The following is a 20,815-nucleotide window of genomic DNA, read 5'->3' as shown; positions in this document are numbered from 1 at the left end:
GGCCTAAAGCAAAAATAGTAGTGAGGTATTATATGCTTATAGCATATAGAAAAAGAAAATATATCAATAGCAAGAAGAAATGACAGGGATGAATGGGGAGTTATTGTTGTACAGTTCTTACACTAAAAGTACAGTATAAAATTATATCACTGAAACATTGGAAGTTAGAGTAATTAACATATTTATGGTAATTTTGGGAGTAATTACTAATAACTTTTTAAAAAATAAGTATAAATAATAAGCCAATAGAGGAAGTAAAATGGAATAACAAAAAACACAAAATAAATATAAAGGCAGAGGAAAAGAACAAGAACAGATGGAATAGATAGAAGATACATAGTAAAACGTTTGTTTTTAACAAACCACATCAATAATCACATTAAATGCAAGCTACACACACACACACACACACACACACACACACACCCCAATTAAAAGAGAAGATTATCAGCTTGGATAAAAAAAGACCTGATTTAAGCTTCATATTCATAATTAAATATAATGTCATAGATAAGTTAAAAGTAAAAGGACTGAAAATGTTATATCATGGAAACACTAATCAAAAGAAAATTGCAGTGACTATAGTAATATCAAATAAAATAGGTTTTGTGTAAAGAATATCAACATTATAAAATGAGAACATGGTTATTCACAAAGAAGATGTAACAATCCTAAAGGTAAATGCACCTAGCAACAGAACTTCATAATATATGAAGCTAAAACTTAAAGAACTGAAAGGAGAAGTAGATAAATCCACACTGATATACTTAGAGACATCAACATTCCTCTTTCAGCAATGGACTGAGCAAGTAGACAAAAAATCAGTGAGGATATAGAATACTTAATACTACCAGCAACTCGACCTAATTGACAGTTATTACACAATTCATTCAACAACAGAATATATATTTTGTTTCAAAGTACACATAGAATATTTATTAAGATTATATCCTAGGTTGTAAAATAAACCTTAACAAACTAAAATAAAAATGTGTGTGTGTGTGTGTGTGTGCGCATACGCGTGGGTACATTTAAATCAGAATAAGTCACTATGTTACATATCAAAATGTGCTTAGAGGGAGATTTATAGTATTAAATGTTTTTATTAGACAAGAAGTTCCCAAATCAATGATCTAAGCTGAAAAGCAATTCTACTCCTAAGGTTATATTCAAGAAAAATTCTTGAAAATACATACCAGAAGACAAAGGAATTTTCATAATAAATCAACTTCAGTTCAAAAATACTGAAACAGGCTAAATGCCCATCAATAACAGAATGGACAAATATACTGTAGCCTATTAATTTTATCCAAAAGGGATCTTCATTTCATATATCAACATTGATTAACTTCACAAAGTATAGAGAACATAGAAGAAAGAATGAGGAAGGGCAGGAAGACTGAGGGAGGGATATGATGGCACTTAGAGAACATTTTAAAACATGTAAAACAGTACTCTAGTTCCGTATTATGTAGGGGTACATACACGTGAAGTACAACCACAGAGAAATGCATGACAAACACTAAAATCAGAATCGTTACGATGTTTGGGAGGATGAGTGTGAGGGGATGTGATCAGGAAGGGAAACAAAAGAAACTTCAACTATATTGGGAAAGTTTTGTTTGTTAAGCTGAGTAACAGGTACAGAGTGTCTTCTATATTTTTTTTTATACCTTTGGTATGTCCTAAGTACTCATTATAAATTTAACTAAAAAGGCAAAGTTGTGTGTTGAGAGGAAGTAGGAAGGAGGTTGGGTAAGAGCTTAGAAAAGAAAGGTGGGTTTGGGTTGGCCTTTAAGAGTACCAGATGAGGGGACAAGTGGAGGCGGATGTCTGGGTTCAGCAGGCCTGGAGACCACTGATTTGTAGAGCTGTCAGCCTGACTAGCGGTGTGGCTTTCTCCAGCAGGGCTCAGCAGTCCCGTGGAGAAGGATAGTTTAGTTGACAGTGTAGGGGTTTGGCCTGCTGATGCAGTGAGAGAAGAGTGAAACCAAGAATGTAATAATACAAACATGACCAAACAGCTTTTAGGCTGTATTGGGAAGTCATTAAAGGGGAAAGATGTAACATTGGAAGATGAGAGAAGAATTCAGTTCTAAGTGATGAGAAGCCCAGAGGACTGCCACAGGCATAAACGAGTGGCTGAAATTGTGTGGTACTGCTGGTGACTAGCACTAGTTAGTAGGAAAAAGAAACTGTCCATCATCAGTGTTCAATGGGTTATTTCCATGGAAATTGAAGTCTCCCAGGAGGAGAGCAGATGGTACTGGGAACCAGGGGAAGACTGTCTAGTAGAAGAGTCTGAGGAAAGCAGGAATTTGGCCAATAAGCACAGTAATTAGGGGTAGAGGTGTGATATAGCCAGACATCGGCAATCTTAAATGAGGTCATAACAGCTTAAAGGGCCTCTTGTGACTACTAGGAAGATAGTAGGCCAGCCTCCAGTCTCTGCAGTATATGGCCAGTCTGTAAGAGAGTAGTCAGCAGGGAAGCAGAAAACCAGGTTCCCATAAAGATGAAGAGACAAACATTTTCTGAAAAGGTAGAGAAAAGAAACAAAACTGTTTTTCATAGGAACAGAAGACCCCAAGGATGTTATGTAACATTTTAAAAGTGAAAAGATCAGTGGAAGATCGAGTCATGGCTAACTAAGCCCACAGCAAAATGAGGATGACACAAGGGGCAAGGATCCAGGGCAGGAGGTGCTGGTGGCTTAGGTGGTATCCCAATAGGGATGTAAAGCATCATTATGATGGGCTGCACTCAGCTTCTAAGCATTCCTTGGGTTAAAGATGTTCCTTCCCTACCTAGCCTGTTCAGGCTGAGGTCCAGGCAGGCAGTGTTGGAGGCTTCCTGACACTATGTACCTGTGGCTTTTGCTTAGGTTTCCAAACGGTGCTTTGATATAAAATGTTGAATAAATGATTATTTCTATCTATTTCAAAAATAAACAGAAGAGCCAGTCTCTATTATGGTGATGGGATAGCCTTTCAGTAGCTAACCCACTAAACTTGTTCACTTCATGTTAGTGTCCCAGAACTTCTGAAGCCAGGACACTCTGAAAAACCAGATACAATTCACAGTGCCAGATCACTTAACCCCCCCACCCACACCTGAAATTTACGAGATAGAGTGTAGTTAGCCAGGGCTTGTAAGGATCAGCCAAGCGCTATGTAAGAAGAGGTAAAACCAGGAATATGATGCAGATGGTGACTGACCTCTGCCTACTCAGGTTCTTTTTCCTCGTGGGAAATGTCAGGGTACTTTGAAGGCTACCATCATTGTAGCACAATGATATTCAAAGTTCCGCAACCAGGCCCCTGTTCCCAGTGACAGGGATTTATTCTAATTTATATAATTTGAAAGGAATAGAAGAATTAAAAAAGTGGTTTCAGGGAAAAGGTTCCTTTCAAGGAAAATTGGCATAAATTGGAAAACTGATATTTTACCTGAAAAAAAAAAATCACGCATGTATTTAAGGTCAAGGTCTTCTTTCCTAACTCATGAGGCCCCTGACCAGGCAGAAGAGAACTGCTGTCAGAGCAATGAATTAGCATTCAACATTTCTGCCTGGGAAAACCAACTGTGTCAGGAGACAACTGAATTCTCTGAATTGTCCGTATGGTTTTGCTACCAATATTAAATTTAATGTAAGCCTGCTTTGCCCCAAGGAGAATAAAGATGAGAGTTACCAAGGCTCCAGACTGATCAAAAGTCCAGCTTCTGGGGCTAAGTGTTGACTTAGTCAGTAATGTTCTCCTCATCTTTATCACAAGGAAGCAGCACTGACATAACCAAGACTGAACAGCAATAGTATTTTAAGGTTTAGCCACTCAAAACATGGTCCCTAGATCAGCAGTATGCATCACCTGGAAGTCTATTAGAAATGCAGAACCTTGAGCCAGATCCCAGATCTGCTAAATTAGAAACTGCATTATGTCATAGAGGATTTCCATCTACATTCAAGCATGAGAAGCACCATTTTAATGCATAGAAGACCACCCAGAATCTATGCTCATAAATTGGGAGCAGTGAATTTGGAATTCCACCAAATAAAGAACCAATATGGGCTAAAGGCCCATCTCACTTAATGGACTTTCTAGACTGATGCCAAAAGCTATCATGGATCCTGGCTTGGGCTTCTGCCTCTCCAGCCACTGGCTCACGACCTACCTATAGCACTTTCAGAATTTTATAATCTGGATTGTCTGCCTGGGGCCCTTGACACCCACCTACCCTTTTACTCACCTATTTGGTGGCCTCTTTGTATTAGACGTTTTCCCCTGACCAGCCCTAACCCAACCTTGATTGTACTCTCTTTCTTCCTTTGATCTTTGCTTTCTCCAGCCTTAGCTCTGCTGCCAGACTCTTGGCAAGGTCAGACCAAGGCACCTCTGTTGAATACCTAGCTAAACAGAGCCAGGTCACTGTATGCCACACTTTGGAAAGTGTTGGAGGCTGGTCAGGACATATATTAGGCAGTTTACAATAAGAACTAGTGTCTTAATGTCATCAAAAGCAGGATCATCTAGAGTCTAGCAATTTACTGAACATGTCTGGATGGGTTTTAGAATACACATTGGTTCAAACTACAGTGACAAATGGGAACGGGGGAGGGGAAAGGATTTAGTGAAATACAATGGACTGGTGTGGCACACTTCCTTTTCTTTCTTGTAAATACCAAGTCAAGGAGGTTCTACTAATAGCCACTTCACAGGGACGCTCTACTACTGCTTTTGAAATTCATTTTAGTTACAGCAGCCATGATTTTCTGAGTATATGTGCCTTTTCTAAGTCCGTATCATGTGCCATGCTCTGTGTTATCACATTATACGCATAACATTAATCTTTATAACAGATTTAAGATGTAACTCCAGCTTCACAGGTGAAGAACTGAAGGTTAAAAAGTAATTTGCTCCACTTACTAATTGGAGAAACAAGAAAGTAGATTTGAGTTTCTAATTCCAGAGTCCTCTATCTATTCTATCTGCCATCACTTTTTAAATTTATCATACAAAAATCCTCAAACTTCTATTAGCATTTAAGAAAGATACTAGGGCAAATGTAGAGAGAAAGGAGGAAGGTCTAGGAGGTATTCATTTTATTTATTTATATTATTTTCTTTCTTAAAAATAGAAATCTCTGGAAAACCTATAACATATCAATATGGCATGCAATGTCTAAGTTCCAGAATCCCCAGGAAAGAACAAAACAAAACAAAATAATACATCATGGTAGATATTTTTATACTTCTATTTATAACATGCTGTCTCATTGAGACATACTTATCTCTATAACTTTTACTTCGTCTTGATGTGAATATACTTTCAGTGGACAAGCCACCATGAAAAAAAATCAAGAATAAAGATTCTAAATAGCTGAAGTTTGAAAATAAGTTCTAATTATTTGAAATCATCCAATTCTCCAGATCCACCATTCTGGTTACTTAACAAGGGGGTACTATTTTCTTCTTTTGCTTCTTTGAATCACAGGGCTCCTTTTTGGAGATTGCAGTCTCAGTCAAGAAATAGTCGAGTCCCAAGGAGTATTAAATGAATACTCACTGAAACTAGCTAAATCTTGATGTTCCAAAGGACAGGACACAAAGCAGCAATGCAGAGAACTCAGTTCAATGGGCAGAGGGACTATTCCTTTAGCTCACTGAAAATCAAAGGTCAGTCTGTTGTTGCTCATTTGTTTCAAATTAGGATAAGAACAATGTGGGTGTCCACTGTGTTTAAAGTAAAAGAGAGAGGCTTAGTCAATCTCTGTGACAAGGCACCTTTATTCCTGAGAACTCAGCACCAAGCCAGATCTACACCATAATTTACATAGATTTTTAACAGTGACCTGATGTCCTAAGAGGGGGGCACTTGGACCAACTTTGGGAATGCAGTTAGTCTGCCATTTGATTTGTTAGGTTTTGCTCTGTGTCCATCATAACAATGAAAGCATCCTAAAGAATTACAAAGTGTAGACACGAAAACATGCTTGATATAATTTCATTCATCTTTTTGCAAAAGGTTGGTTACACATGCCTACCCATCATCACTCTTTAAAATATTATCATCAAGTGTTCTAATAGAACACAGCATTGGAGAGACTTAAAGAAACCGGTGGTTGTCTCATTTAAGGAATGGGAACACTGAAGCCTAGAAATGTAATAGGACAGCTCCATGGGCCCAGCTGGTTAGTGGCCATGCTAGGACTAGGGAGAAGGTCTTTTGTTCTGAGGTGAGCTTTTTACCCTTTACTTCAGGGCATGACACTCTTGGTTGCTTCTTACTTGTTATACAAAGAAAAGGAACTTTCATTGGATATTCCAGAAAAGACAGAAGTCTCACGGAAACTTTTTCTTCTATAATTCATGTGACATACTGGATTTTGCTCACTTAACAAAAACTTGTAAACCCTGGTCTTAAGCCCCAAAGACACTTTTAAAACATTGCTATTACCTAGCAAAGGTTTAAAGAAATAATACAAGAGGGTTATACAGCAGTTCACTCGATGCTTGGGTATTTTTAATGTCCTTCTCTGTGATCTGGAAAACTAAATAAAGGATAGGAGTTTATTGTCTACACTTAAGATGACAGGTTTTTCCCCCTGATACTTTCATTCAACAAACTGTATATTCCAAATATAATGACTCCTAACAGCCCATCTCAAGCCTATCTTAAGAAACAGAGATGTACAGAGAGAATTTTAATTTGGCTGGAGGTTGATTCTTTTTTTCACATGTACTAGAGCAGAGGACTCGAGGAAGTGCTGTCTCAGCATGATCAGCTGTCTCAAATCCTTACGAACACTGTCGCACACACACACCCAAGGCCAGTCAAGTGCCATGTGCTCAGGCAAAACCAAAGCTGAAACTTTGATTATATCCGTAGGACATTTCTTTTCTTTTCTTTTTTTTTTTTTTTAAAGATTATTTATTTATTTATTTGACAGAGAGAGACAGCCAGCGAGAGAGGGAACACAAGCAGGGGAAGTGGGAGAGGAAGAAGCAGGCTCATAGTGGAGGAGTGACGTGGGGCTCGATCCCAGAACGCCGGGATCACGCCCTGAGCCGAAGGCAGACGCTTAACCGCTCTGCCACCCAGGCGCCCCCCGCAGGACATTTCTAATGTAGACATCAAAGTTATTAATTCATGGAACTGACTGAATTCCTTATGATGATACTTTTCAAGTTCCAATTAGTATCGACTAAATTATCTACAGTTTCTGATGATTAATTGCTTATTTTCTTTTGAAATTTGAAATTTCAAAGTAAGACAGGTAATGAATTTAATTAAGATTTTATCTTCTGCTTTTTATTATAACAGACAAGAATAAATGTATATATGTGATTATTATAATTTCACTTTAGCTCTCCAGGGAAGTTCATAGAGTGCCTGAGGTTATCTACAAAGAATATAATGTGGTATAACTAAGTTTTCTCTTTCATACTGCCTACTGCATAAAGATAATGAGTCTCAGGCCTTTCACTGCAAGCAGGCCCCTTACTCTCCAATATGTACAAAATCACACATTCTACCTTAAAATGTGTACTCAATAAAACTGTACTACAATGAAAGCAAGAGCAAATGATACGTAATGAAAAAAGGAAAAAAAAAAGAGAATTCAGTTGCTACACTTGAATTGGACAGCAAATTATAAAAAGAATGAGACAGAGCAATGAGGTTCAAGCCATTGTTCCACCTGCAAATTCATTTAGCATTTCTCTGGTACATCTCATGGAACTTAAGAAAAGCATGGATTGATTTGACAAATCCCCTTTATAACGTGGGTTAATCTTTTGTGATCAGCTAGAGTATATTAAGGATTGCCACTGAGACAATATGATATTCAAGCTTCAATTTTATGTGAAAGTATGCCATTAATTTATGCCCAAATACTGAATAAAACATGGGCAGACTTTCTTTCTACCTTTCCCATCTTCTCAATCTCAGGCTGAAGCCCTACAATTTCTAGGATTTCTTTGATCCCATGTGTAAGAAATAAGGAAAGGAAATACCATAATCATGAATTCATATGAAATGCATTTATTGAGCATCTTCTATATGGAATATTGTGTGTAAATAGAAAAGTTTCCCTTTACATTCTGCCCTTGCCAAAGTACTAGTTTCAGTCCTTTAAATGGAGTAACCAACTTAACACCCACCTCCACACCTTTTTCTCCTACATGCTTCTAAACCCCTGCCCCATTTCCACACTTCCCCCCCCACACACACCCCCACACACATTTTAGCACTTAACATTTCCTGGCTCTTTTCCTTTTAGTAAAGTACTCTGAGAATTTCCTCACTCTTTATCCTTTGTCTGAAAAGTTAATAAATATGTCTTTGTTTGACTATTTCTTGTTATTGTTCTGTGGTCTTTCTTTTATAATTTAACTCTGTTAATCTGGTATGCACATCTGAATCCCTCTCACATGACACTTAACTGTTACAGTAATTTGTCATGAGAGATGTACTATAGCAATGTGATTAGTAAACCTATTTTGGGGGCACCTGCTTTGCTCAGTTTGCTGGCCATGTGAATCTCGAATTCAGCTTAGGTTATGATCTCAGGGTCCTGAGATGGAGCCCTGTGTTGGGCCCTGGGCTCAGTGAGGAGGCTACTTGGATTCTCTCTCTCTCCTCTGCCCCTCCCCCTGCTCACACACTCTCTCTCTAAAATAAATAAATAAATAAATCTAGCATGGATGGCATCAGGAGAAGGAAGGGAAAAATGAAGGGGGAGAAGATCCATGAGAGACTATGGACTCTGGGAAACAAACTAAGGGTTTCAGAGGGGAGGGGTGGGGGGATGGGTTAGCCTGGTGATGAGTATTAAGGAGGGCATGTATTGCAATGAGCACTGGGTGTTATGTGTAAATAATAAATCATGGAAAACTACATCAAAAACTAATGAGTACTGTATGGTGACTAACATAAAATAATAGAAAGAAAAGAAAAGAAAAAGAAAGAAAGAGAGAGAAAAAGAAAGAAAGAAAGAAAGAAAGAAAGAAAGAAAGAAAGAAAGAAAGAAAAAGAAAGAAGTAGTCTATTATGGATCCAGAATGCTGAGGCTCTGCCACTTACTCTGGGACTTTGGGTAATCTCCTTAACCATACTATCCCTTAGTTTTCTCAATATAAATTGGTAAAATGGTAATACTTACCTAATTAATTATAGAGAGAATTAAATAAATTAATTTATGCAAAGTTTTTAGGCATTCCATTTCTAGCAAAGATGGAACAAAGCAACAAAATATTTATCTCCACTGATTAGAAGTAAACACAAAAAGCAAGCTACCTGAGGATTTTAAAAAATTAACACAAGCAGGAAAATTGTGAAAAGGAGCTAAAACATGGAGAAGTAAACTACATAAAGGTGAATTTTTCACTTTCCCCATTTTTCTTGTGCTTTTGTCGTGAAGGCAGTCCCCATGTCTTGGCATAGGCCATAAAACTGGGAAAATGTTTAAAAAAATTGTAATCATATAAGTATATGTTCAGAACACAGTGGTATTGGACTAAAATCCAATAACAAAAAGATATCTGGAAAACTCAAATGTTTGAGAATTAGGCAACACACTTCTATATAACCACTGGGCCAAAAAGAAGGTCACAGAAGTAATTGTGAAAATACAAATCATCAAAATTTGTGGGAGGCAACTGAAGTGGTACTGACAGAAATTTAGAATGCTAATATTAGAAAAGTCTTAAATCTATGATCTAAAGTGTCATTTTAGGAAACTAGAAATAGTATATTAAACACAAAGCAAGCAGAAGGAAGAGAATAATAAAAGCAAAAGCAGAAATCAATGTGATTGAAAATTAAAATAACTGAGAAAATCAATGAAATCAAAAGCTGCTTCTTTGAAAAGATAAATAAAATTGATAAATAGGACCAAGATAAGTAGGAGCTATAAATTACAATATTGGAATGGAAAAGAGAACATCATTATAGACTACTGTCCTTAAAATAATAATAAAGAACTATTCTGAAGAATGTGGAGATTAACAAAGGTTAACAGATGAAATTGAATAATTTCTTGAATAAACACTACCAAATTTCACCCAAGAAGAAATAGATAACCTGAATAGTCCTGTGCCTATTACGGAAGTTGAATTCATATTTAAATACTACAAATAAAACTCCAGGTTATATGGCTTTCCTGGTGAATTGTACTAAAGATTTGAAGAATACTAACAAATCTACACTCAAACTCTCAAATCTAATCTCAAACTCTTTGAGAAAACAGAAAATGGGGAATACTTCCCAACTCATTTTATGAGGTCAGCATTATCTTGATACAAAAGTAAAGATGTTAGAAGAAAAGAGAAATATGGACCACTATCTCATGAATGTACACAAAAAATTATCAACAAAATCTTAGCTTAACAAATATAATATATAATATATATTATACAAATATATCAATAACAAATATAATCAATAGTATATAAAAAAGGTTTATTCCAGGACAAACCAACATACACAAGGTTTTTTCCCCAGGAATGCAGAACTACTTTAACATTTAAAACTCTATTAATGTAATTCACTATATCAAAAAAACTAAAAAAGAAAAACATTTGATCATCCAAAAGATGCAGGAAAAAGTACTTGAGGAAATTCAATGTGCATAAAATAAAACTCTTACCCATAAAAAAAAAAATACAAACCAAAACCTCTCAGGAATTTAGGAATAGAAGGAAAGTACTTTAACCCAATAATGGGCATCTGCAAAAATCCTACAGTTATCAATATAACTGCATTATAAAAGACTCAACACTTTGCTGCTAAGATCAGGAATAAGGTAAGATTTCCATTCCTTTTTTTTTCTTTCTTTTTTTTTAATACCTCCACTGTTTTCTTGCGTCTTCAATTTCATACTTCTGGTCTTAACTAATGCAATAAGTCAAGGAAAAGAATTAAAAGACATACAGGTTGAAAATGAATAACTAATGATGTCTACTTGCAGACAACATTGTGTCTATGTAGAAAATAGCCAAAAATATCTACAAAAAAGCTAGAAATAATAAATTTATCAAAGTTGCACAATATAAAGTCAATATACAAAATTCAACTGTCTATAAACTAGCAATGAAATTGGGAAAATAGGAAAATGGTACTTTAAAAAAATACCATTTATTGTAGTATCAAAAACATAAAATTTTAGGAATAAATCAAACAAAATATGTATAGGATCTGCAATGTTATAATTTATAAAACACTGATGAAAGATAAAATAAAGTTGTATTTATATATTATTTATTTTATTTATTTATTATTACATTTATCTACTTATTAAATGAATATATATACAATGTTCATGAATGGAAAGATTTATTATTATTAAGATATCAGTTCTCCCTAACTGATCTTTAGGCTGTTAGACCCTCAGGAAAAAAACAATTAAAATCATAATGAGCTTTTACTATATACCTATTAGAATGACTATAGTTACTATTTTATAGTAACTAAAGATTGGCAAGCCAATCTTTGACAAAGATGTGAACCAATTGGAATTCTTATACATTGCTCACAGGAAGGTAAAATAGCATCTCTACTTAGGAAAAAAATCTGTCACTTTCTTATAAACAGACACCTACTATATCACCCAGCAGTCTTTATCTTATTTATTTCCCACAAAAGAAATGGAATTTATGGTCACACAAAAACCTGTTTTTTAATGTTTTTTTAACTAAAAATTCAAAATCACCCAAAATGTCTTCAAATGATGAATTGATAATCACCTTAAAGCATATCCATAAGATGGAATATTACTCAGCAATAAAAAGCAATACATCATTGATATTCACAAAACTTAGATGAATCTTAGGCATATTACAGTAAGTAAAAGAAGCCAGATTCAAAGGGCAGTATAGTGTATAATTCAATTTACATGGCACTCTGGAAAATGTAAATTATGGAAATGGAATACAGATCAGTGATTTCTAATGGTTGGAGGTGGGCAGGAGAGGTTGACCATAAAGGGGTAGAAGACAGAAGATTTTGGGGTAAGTGTTCTGTATCTTAACTGTGGTGGTGAGTATATATACGACTGTTCACTTTTGTCAAAAAGTCTAGAACTGTACACCAGAAAGACGAATGTTACTGTGTGTAGATTTTTAAAATAATAAGTATAAAACAAACAAAAAGAGATTAGAAGATATAGCAAGTGGTCAATAAATATTACTAGAACTATTAATATTAATATTGACTATTACTCACATGGCTAGAAAAGTGGAAAATGAACTAAGAGAGGTACAAGTGGAACGTTTTGATAATAATCAATGCAAAGTCAATCAAGAGAAATGCAGGATCATGAAAGGAAAGCAAAAAGAATCTGTTATGTAAAGGAGTAAGAAGACGGAACTGAGAATAAAGTACTGACTTATAGGAACCAAGAGTCCAATTACCAAGAATTAATCGATAAATTCAAGTTTGATCTGAATGGGCATCAATAAACAGGGGCTCCCTTGAGTTTGGGGTGAGGGATGGGGAAGCAGGAGAATGGGTTTCTGTGGAGGGACAGTCCTCAGCCTCATGTGTGCCCGGTTCATAAATCAGGAACGGCTACCCAAAGTAAGGTAAGGCCGCAAGGAGCGGGATGCAGACAGGTGTCCTGGGAATCAGGGCACCAGACCACTGGGTGTTGAGCCAGACTCCAGACTCTGAGAACACAGCAGCCAAAACTTAGGACACATCCGGAAATCTAACCAAACTGAGACAGCTGATGTGACTGCAGCCTGGGACTCACGGCCTGAATTCATCTCACCAGTAACCCAGACGCCAGCGTGGACGAGAGCAGTAAACTCTGCCAGAGGTTCACTGCTTTGCTGAGTTTTTTGGTAAAAGGAAACAGGATGGAGTAGAGGATGGAAGAAAAGAGCCATTAACATACGCAGCTGAACTTTCATGGGCTCTATGTCAGAGTTACTTTCCACAGATGGGGAATAAGGGACAGTGACCAAAAACAAACAAATAAACAAACAAACAAAGGGGAAGCTAAGAGAGTTATCTCAGGAGATACCTGGGACTGCTTCACAGAGATAATATTTAATTGGACTTGGAGAGATTTGTACAACAAAAACGTGGGGATAGATAAAAAGGAGGGAAAAGAGAAGAGGGGTTAAAGAAGAAAGCAAGAAAGACAAAAAAGAAGAAAACACTGAAAATGTAGGTGATGAAAAAAAGAGAAAAAGCTATAAATGTAGAATATGCATAAGCTACAGGAAGTTGGCTAATCTGATGGGAGCAGAGTGGAGAAGCAGCAGGAAGTGGGTACGTTATCACGGAATTAAATCATTCATAGGGGGGTGCCTGGGTGGCACAGCGGTTAAGCGTCTGCCTTCTGCTCAGGGTGTGATCCCGGCGTTCTGGGATCGAGCCCCACATCAGGCTCCTCTGCTGGGAGCCTGCTTCTTCCTCTCCCACTCCCCCTGCTTGTGTTCCCTCTCTCACTGGCTGTCTCTCTCTGTCAAATAAATAAATAAAATCTTGAAAAAAAATAAATAAATCATTCATAGGGAGGATAACCACTTTTGCTCAGGATGTTACATATGGTGTTTGTAAACCAGGATAGGACGATGTGGGTTATCCTCTTTCTGGCACTGTTAATTCACTGTTTCACTCAATTAGTCAAATATTAATTGAGCAACTATCATGCCTAACAGCATGCAAAGTGCTTGTAATTCAGAAATAATATGTCACTATGCTTTTAAGTGGGGTTTACAATCTGAGGAGCAGAATCCAATATATCTATAAGGAAAAAAAAAGTTTGAGTAAAGGGATTAATGAATCCACTTTTGCCTCCAGGGTACAGAATTAACAAGCACTTTATGAATGTTTTGTATTTGCACTCTTCTGTGCTAGATATTATTTTATGTATTCTCAAATTTAGTTTTGTTTCCTGTTACTTCTTTCTCTTCTTTCCTTCCTTTCTAGAGCTTAATATATCTATATCTGCTACTATATATCAGTCAGTGTGTAAGTTGAAAGACAAGTAAGACAGAAACCATGTTGCATGGGATTTAAAATTCCATTTTAGAGATGGGTAAACTGAGATTGCATATGGTTAGAAAATGTGTCCAAGGTCAGACAGGGAATAAGTTAGGGAATAGGGATTCAACTCAGGCCTCAAAACATTAAAACCATTGTTTCTACACTGAGCAAAATATAGTCCCTAGAAATTACAATTGATAAAGATTAAAAGACTAGTCATTTGGTCAAGAAAATTCCTCCAGAAATAGAAAACAGCAAGTTCAGTTTCACGCCAGATACCATGTTCCCCAGAAGCCGTCTCTTTCATTCTGGCTGAGATATTACCAATTTCTATTTTTATCCCTATTTTCGTTTTCATGTTGATCTTTTTCTTTCTTTTCTTTCCTCTGCCATTTCAATCAAGATTTCTAATTAGATTTCAAATTTGAGACATCTCTAGTAGAAAACAAACGGCAAGAGTAGTAATTAAAGGACAGCTGTCTCTTGTCTTTTTTGGGATGAAGTGAGGCTTTTTGTTTCTAAGTTATGAAATCCTAGGGAATTCTTCATGTGTTTTTCTTATTGTCTTAAGAATAGTTAACTGAATTGAGAGATGCTGAATTGGTTTAAAAAAGTCAATGCCATTTCCAACACAGATGTTCTCAGCACCTCTCTTTTGGAATAAGTGTAAGTTAACTTTGATATTCTGGCTCATTGAAACTTTTATTGCCATAAATACAAAATCTCCACATTTCATATAAAATCAAATCATTCCTAGATGCTAAAGTAGGCACTACCCCAAGTCATTTTTTCCTCATTTTAAGACTTTTTTAAATTATGAGAGTTTTACAAATCAAGGAGAATAAGATATTTTCAATGGAAAGGAATAAGGTTCAGAGCAGCTGAGATGAAAACCTTATTTTATGGATTTATTTTCCCTGATTTAAGTGAACCAATATTACTAATACTGATAATGAGAATTATTTAGTAAGCCCTTACTCCATATTATTTTCACAGGAAAAGTATAATCAGGATTTGAAGCAATTAACCACATAATTCAGGTCAAGAAAAATCTTCTGCCTGAAAAAGCCAAACCACCGAAGCAAACAGATATTTTTTCTAGTTTCAATTATCTAGATTCTAGTAAATTAGTAAATTACCTAATATAATTTAACGTGCATAGCCACTGAATAGGTCAAATTACCTAAAAGCGGGCCAGCCTCAGAAGTATAAGGACCCTCTTAAAATACATATTTCCAAGAAAAAGCCTTTGGAAACATTTTCTAATGTAATCCTGAAAATAGCTTTGGAAAATACCAGGTTAAATAAAGGTACACACACACACATCTACGTAGACATAGACATATATGTTTGGTTATTTACTATTTTATTACAGGTTCTCAAAACCTCTAATATTAAGCTCCTGCAAGTGTTACAGTATTCAGAAAATTTCAAAATTTCTTGACCCCAAACCATTTTATGTAGTACATGTCTTAGAACTCGTGTTCAAAGGAGTGAACACACTGGGAATCTATTTGTACCATCCTAAGACATTTCCACGGTGCTTTGGCAGATATAGAAAAGTAGGGTCAGGTGGTAGATCTGAAAGCATCTCTACTCTGGGGGGTCAGGAGAGAAGACTAAGTGACATTTCATAGAAATGCCAAGGGCAGAAAGTAGCCCAGCAGACCTGGTCCAAAAGCCCCTTACCATGGCCAGTAAGGCCCTATGAGACTAGGCCAATTCCCATATTCCTTTTCATCCAATTATCAACCCAGCTTCATCTTAGATCTCTCTCTACATTTGTGACTTTGTTATAGCCACTTTATCCTTTTATCAATTATTCTGTTTATTCACTGCTATTTCATCTTCCTGGGACTCTGTGCCTTATCCTTCAGCTCTCAGTTTAAATGTTATTTTCCAGAGAAATATCGTCTGTTTCACCAGTCCACAATACATTCCTTCCTTGTCTCCCAACACTTTCTCCCATAAACTGCTATTTCTCTTCATAGCACATATCACAGTTTTTATTCATATGTCGACATTTGCTTATTTATTTCATGTCAGCTCCACAAGACTATAAGCGCCTTAAGGGCAGCAATGGGCCATCCTGTTTTGTTCAATTCTATAAAATCACCAATTACCTCACAGATGAGTGTTTGCCCTATAACAGGCCTTTAATGAATATGTGTTGATTTAATAAAAAATATTATTATTTAATTCCTTTGCATTTCTATCTAGGCTGGCCAACCTGAAACTCTCAAAATTAATTTAGTGTATACATAGAAATCAATTCCTCTTTAGGGTATGGTCAGCCATCTATATCATACAATCACACATATGGTTCTAAGACACCAAACGAGCATTTCTGTAAAATATTTTTTTAATAATAAGGGCTATAAGATTGAATTATTCATCAGTCTAAATGAGTATTATGTGTTAATTACTGAGAATCATTCTTGTACCTGCTTTACTGTTGTATTCCTCAAATAGCTCTGCTCTTCGATTATTGCTTTGCTGACTTCAGAGCTCTGTACAGGACAAAGGACAAAATGTTAGAATGTGGTGTCTCACTGGGAACTTCTCTCACTAATGCAGACCTAGCTAAAATATTTCATACGTTCGTAATGCCCATCATTCCAAGCTTGAGGGCTTACCATCATAAAATCATGGGACATAGCTATCTCTTGTTTATATTCTTCTACTGGGAAGAATTATAGCTGACCCTTATTTATTTGCTTATACAAGCCAGGTGCTATTCTAGTTTGCATGTATTAACTCATTTATTCCTCATACCACTGGTCAGGCAAGGGTTAATGCAGCAGTCCTAAGTTACTCAAACCCTGCACATTCCAATGAAATGCCTGTCTTCAAGACTGGCCTTTGGCCAGTTCCTGAAAGATAACCTCTGAGCTCTGAAATAGTCTACCTGATAAGAGAGTTTTTGTATGTCTGTGCCTTGGCCTACGCTCTTTCAGTTTGACCAGATGCATTTATGGTGAACACCTGTTTTTGCTGGGGGAGGCAGGGAGGCTAAAGCCTGAGTAGCTGAGGTCAATCATCAGGTGCTGCATGCTTAGTGACTGGCCCTCATTAAAACTCTAGAGACCAAAGCTCAGCTGAGCTCCTTCCCTGGTGGATCACACTTCACACAAATTGTCACACATTGTTTCTGGGAGAATAAAGCTCATCCCCATGGGATTCCACTGAGAAAGAACGCCTGGAAGTTGGCAGAGGGACTTTGCCTCCCCTTTGCTGATCATAAGCTGTTTCCTTTCACTGCAATAAATCATGACTAGGAGTGTAATGGCTTTTCTGAATCTTGGGAGTTCTTCTAGCAAATCATCAAGCCTGAAGGTGGTCTTGGGGATCCATATAACACCCTGTGAGGTAGGTACTATTATGACTCACCTTTCATGGACAGAGAAATTGGCAAAGAAAGATGAGGTAACTCAATCAAAGTCCCAGGACTAGTTTAAGTGTCAGTATTTAAAGTTGAACCTAATGATCTGGTTCCAGAGACTGGGCATTTTATATATTTTAGCAATTATGTCATGTTGTTTATCAAAATATTTGTAACTATCTGCCATTCAGTAAGTGTACCAAAAAATGCCACCTGGTTCTTTTTCTTATTTTATTATCAGAAATAATTTTCAAATTGCAAATTTATTATTAATTACCAAGATTTCATTTTATCTGCCAAAAAGAGAGCAATAACAATAACTTTTATTGTTAAAGTTGTTCTTTAACCCTTATAGTTTATTCAAAATAAACTTTCCTCTGGTCTTGTCAATAATGCAGATGTGACATAAGATTTTCTCACTAATGTTCTCATATATCTCCCACCATTCTAAATTTTTTTTATTTTTATTTTTTAAAAGATTTTATTTGAGAGAGAGAGTAAGAGAGAGAACACAAGCAGGGGCAGAGGGAGAAGCAGACTATCCTGCCTAACAGGGAGCCTGAGGCGGGGCTCGATCTCAGGACCCTGGGATCATGACCTGAGCCAAAGGCAGACGCTTAACTGAGCAACCCAGGAGCCCCTCTAAATGGTTTTTATTATGGGGGCTGAAAACTACAGTCAGCTTTAAATCACACCAGGTATTGCTTAATTGGGGGAAAATAAAAAACTTTATCACAATTTTTTTTTTTAAGATTTTATTTATTTATTCAACTGCGATAGAGACAGCCAGCGAGAGAGGGAACACAAGCAGGGGGAGTGGGAGAGGAAGAAGCAGGCTCATAGCCGAGGAGCTTGATGTGGGGCTCGATCCCATAACGCCAGGATCGCGCCCTGAGCTGAAGGCAGACGCTTAACCGCTGTGCCACCCAGGAGCCCCTATCACAATTTTTCTTAAGAGAGCTAATTTTTTTAGCCTGATAGAACCAGAGCTGCTTTTAAGGTAAGTGCTAGAAAAAAGTTTCAGACTAGGAGAAAGCATGAAGCTAGTCATTCAGTTGCTACTAAAGAAAATGAAAGCCATCTACTGATTTCTAAACACAAAAGATAAAAATAATTTACCAATTATGTAGGAAAGTCATAAGTTTGCTATAGTTAGCCTTTATTCAGATAGATTTTGCAAAAAATACCTTGCTGTATTTAGTCATTGCCATTAGGTGTATGAGGTAGTTGCTTTATTCTAACACTTAAACAAAACTGTTATTCATTCTCTTTTCTTTTTTGTAACCCACCCAAGACTAAGCATTGTACTCTGTTGTACATACAGTGGATGACAGTGTCCTGCTCCTATCACTTAAATAGACTGCACAACTCTTGATACTTTGAGGTGTCATTGCATCTGCAAAGGTAATGAGCCTACCTTGCAATGTGGATGTACAGAGGTCAATGTACTCTCATATGACCCGTAGTGTCCAAACAAGCCCTTGAAACAACTTTCAGAAATACAAGTAGAGCATACAGAGCGAGGGCAACACCTCACACAGTGATGATGAAATATATCAAATGTAAACCAGATAACTGTGCAAGTCCGAAGAATGAAAGTTTATGATGCAGAAGGACCAACTGTGTTATGCGATCCTGAGTCTTTCAGACTCCTTTTGTCTCCATTATGGTGTTATCCCCTGTCAGCTCTCACCATGTAGCAAGAACCAATATTTACCCAAACCCACCAAAGTGCATGGTCACTTTAAATAAACATCCCACAGAGTTAATGCCAACCTAAAGCCTTATTTAACACTTATCATCACCTTTACAATACATGACCAAGTAGATCATTAAGCCCTAATTAGGTCATAAAAGTTTGTTTTTAAGTTGAAAATGTAAAATTCTATTTTGAACAATTTCTGGATGTTAAGCTGAATTGAACATTTCTGATTAGAATTAAAATATGGAATATTAAAAAATTTGGAATAGGTACGCTTGAGTGGCTTAGTCAGTTAAATGTCTGCCTTTGGCTCAGGTCATGATCCCAGTATCCTAGGATCTAGTCCTACATGGGGCTCCTTGCTCAGCAGGGAGCCTGCTTCTCCCTCTGCCTCTGCCCCTCCCCCTGCTTGTGCTCTCTCCCTCTCTGGCAAATAAATAAATAAAATCTTTAAAAAAAAATTGGAATACACTTTATTGGGCTCCACCTTATGCTATAGAGATCGGTGCCTTCTTTGTTTCCTCTATTCATCCCTTTGTGGCCCTGAATGATACTTTCATCATTCATATCCTGCCTCCTTCTACCCCAGTGTCCTGGTGTGACGGGCAAATAGCTAAATTCAAAGCTAGCTATTTGCCTTTTCCATGTTGCCCCATGAAAGAAAGCTGGGCTTGAAGTGCCTTGTTCCCAGACAGTCTGGGTGAGGCAAGGGCAAGATATCCCATCAGTGAGAGGATTGTGACTATTATGCCAAAGGCAGGAGCTGAGTAGAACGGAGTTTAGAACAGATCATGGAGAGAGCATGCTGTGTCTGGCAGGAATTCTATGATATGAAGGTCCTCATCAGTTCTGAAAAACTCACACATTCATACCCTGAAAGATCCAACAGTTAAAAAACAAACAGAGAAACAAAACTGCAAAATGCCCTCGGGTAACTGCAAAGCAGTCAGAAATAAGTGCAGGAAGTGAAGGAGAAACCATATAATATGAATAAAAGCTACCCGTTTTATAAGCTGTTGTAAATATTAAGTTAAGGCCACACAGCTAGTAGGAGCAGAACCTGTATTCAAACACAAGCAGTCTGGTTCTAGGACTCATTCTCATAACTGCTAGACCAGGCTGCCTTTTTGGGAAGGCCTTGTATGCCATGTTCAGGATTAGACCTGCTTTCCAGGAGATGTTGAAATCATAAAGATTTTTTTTTTCTTAAAGGTTTATTTACTCATTTTAGAGAGACAATGAGCGAGCATGGGGGGAAGGGGTAGAGGGAGAAGGAGAGAATCCCAAGTAGACTTCCCATGATCACATGATCCCATGACCCTGAGATCCCCTGAACTGAGATCAAGAGTCGGCTGCTTCACTGACTGAGCCAGCTAGGCACCCCGAAACTAGAAAGATTTTATGCTAGGAAATGAGATGATCAAGTTTGTGTTTTAGATAGAATAGTGAGTAGCCGTAAGAAGTATATCCTGGAGGAGTAAGACATTAGAGAGATTAATCTGGGGGCTATTACAAAGCTTTAGCAAGAGATGACCCAGATCTAATTAAAAGCAGTGGTGGTAAGGACAGGGAGGGATAGATTTCAGAGACATTTAAGGGGTAAAGTGGACCTGGTGATTTCATTTGATGGGGAGGAAAAAGGAGATTACCACCAGGTTTCATCAAGTCAATATAAACATGTACAGCATATAACCTACTGATTTTGTTGATCTAAAAGTTCAACTCTTTATTTTTTTT

The 20,815-nt window shown here is 37.0% G+C and overlaps 1 protein-coding gene across 8 annotated transcripts in view; it reads right to left on the bottom strand.

Moving 5' to 3' along the window:
• INPP4B (inositol polyphosphate-4-phosphatase type II B) overlaps positions 1 to 20,815 on the bottom strand; it is a 753,420-nt gene that overhangs the window by 377,644 nt on the left and 354,961 nt on the right. For 5 of the 8 annotated variants that reach the window (XM_034661575.1, XM_034661574.1, XM_034661576.1 and 2 more), the window contains one exon: positions 16,439 to 16,504. The exons of the other annotated variants lie outside the window; for them this stretch is intronic. The gene's annotated coding sequence lies outside the window, so the exon portion shown is untranslated. The remainder of the gene's footprint in view (positions 1 to 16,438; positions 16,505 to 20,815) is intronic. 8 annotated transcript variants of the gene reach the window in all.

This window comes from Ailuropoda melanoleuca, chromosome 5 (assembly GCF_002007445.2).
Source record: "Ailuropoda melanoleuca isolate Jingjing chromosome 5, ASM200744v2, whole genome shotgun sequence".
NCBI classification, from domain to species: Eukaryota; Metazoa; Chordata; class Mammalia; order Carnivora; family Ursidae; genus Ailuropoda; species Ailuropoda melanoleuca.
The sequence above is the reverse complement of the archived record's forward strand: the minus strand, read 5'-3'. Positions and strand labels throughout refer to the sequence as shown.